Source organism: Mchenga conophoros, linkage group LG2 (assembly GCF_057382185.1).
Source record: "Mchenga conophoros isolate Kocher_MC1m ecotype Shallow Benthic linkage group LG2, M_conophoros_male_GT1.1, whole genome shotgun sequence".
NCBI lineage: Eukaryota > Metazoa > Chordata > Actinopteri > Cichliformes > Cichlidae > Mchenga > Mchenga conophoros.
Window position 1 is genome coordinate 6,474,612 of NC_140527.1, and position 1,792 is coordinate 6,476,403.

General features: G+C 36.8%; 1 long non-coding RNA gene across 1 annotated transcript; it reads right to left on the minus strand.

Annotated features, from left to right (window-relative positions):
- Nucleotides 1-629: 629 nt before the first annotated feature.
- LOC146581604 (uncharacterized) lies at nt 630-1,557 on the minus strand. Its single transcript, XR_014888556.1, has 2 exons — nt 1,479-1,557; nt 630-887 (listed from the first exon to the last, which is right to left on the minus strand). It is a non-coding gene; the product is annotated as an uncharacterized LOC146581604 (long non-coding RNA).
- Between the last annotated feature and the right edge of the window lie 235 nt (nt 1,558-1,792).

Here is a 1,792-nt window from a genome sequence, read left to right on the forward strand (position 1 = left end):
GACAAGACCCAAGAGGAGATGTGTGGTCATAATGGAGACCAACACGTTTGGTGAATACTAAACAGCATATCAGCACAAACGCCTCATACCAACAGTCAAGCATGGTGGTGGGCTTGTTTTGCAGCCATGGGACCTTGCAGTCATGAAGTCAATCATGAACTCCTCTTTATACAAAATGTGAGGGCATCTGTCTGAATGGGCAATGCAACAGGACAATGATCTTGAACACAGCAGCAAATCTGTAACAGAATGGCTGAAAAAGTAGCTCAGTAATGTAGTGGTTTACACATTTCTTTTTAGTACACAGCAAATCCATCATGTCCAAATTAACACTGTCGGATTTGATTTCAACACTATTAAAGTGTCTATATGGGTCCACACCAGAGAGTGTTAATTTAACTCTTTTTGGAGAGTTGGTACGTTAACTCTGATTTAGTGTTAAACACCAAATCTGTCTGGAGTTGATAATTTAACACTTGGTGTTAAGAGTTTATATATTAACTCTCAAAGAGTATTTTAGTTTAACTACGTAAGAGTTATCTTCTAATTCATTCTAAAAAGCGGGAATTTTACTGTTCTGAACTTCTAGAAATTTCTTTTGGAAATAAACATTTACTAAAAAGATGCAATGGTTTTTGAAAAACATTTATTCTGAACTGTGCACCACAATTTCAAAACATTTTCTGAAAGATGTAACAGTATACATGTTCTCACTTTCATTAGAATTTTGTTTATCAAAAGGTCTGACATAGGTGAGCTGGTAAATGCAAATAACAGCATTCTCATCACTTATTTCTTCAATACAATATGCATGTCCTTCATTCATCCCTTTGTGGAACTTCAACGCACTTCTGCTCTCCCCCATATTCCATCTTCACAAGCATATCCTGTGCGGAGATCGAATAAAAATTAGTTGACACTAATTAATGGCACAAATAATCCAGTAAACAATTGCAGCACAGTAAAAAAAAAAAAAAGGAATCCTCTTTGAGCCATTACTTGTGTAAAGTATTTTCCCAAAAGACAAGGACGCAGGCAACAGGTAATACTGAACTAAATGTAAAACCTCAACCTTTTTCATTTTTACCTAAACCGTGTGCACAAAACTCTGGAGGGATCTATGCTAACGTAGAATCCAGTCAGGACGTCTGCTACTGCTGTTTGCTCGTTTTTTTATTTTTATTTTTATGGGCGATCGTTTTCAGGCTTCAAGTAGCACCATTATACCAACATTTCACATTCTAGACATTGTTTTAGGTGTATTTGACCAAAAGTTTGACTGAAAATTCACATGCAAGCTTTTTTTCAAGGCTGTGGTATTTGCCCGCAAACAATACCTTTCAGCTAGCTAAAACAGAATATTATGCTATCAGCGAGCAACATGGCTAATGCCTTCCACACAGCTTTGTCTCAACTCCAAAGAGCCACAGAAGTAAAAGCTAATAACAATTGAAACAATCTTTGAAAAAGTGACTTACCAAGCATGGCAAACAACTCAAATATGTAGAGCAAATGTTCTGAAACGACTTCACTTCAGCTTCGATTGGAGCCGTGCTGGGGGCGGAGTCTGTGAATTTACTCTGTTGGTGTCATAGCCCCTCTAGGAGTTCAGAGTTAAGAGGTCAGGAGTTAATGTTTCCATTTTAACACCTCCAGATTTGACAGAGAAACACTCATTTTTAACACTCTATTTTAACTACTATCATTTTACACCTCAGAGTTACATTAAAAGAATGTGACTCTGCTTAGAGTAAAATTAACTCTACTTTTGCAAGGAGACTATTAACACCAA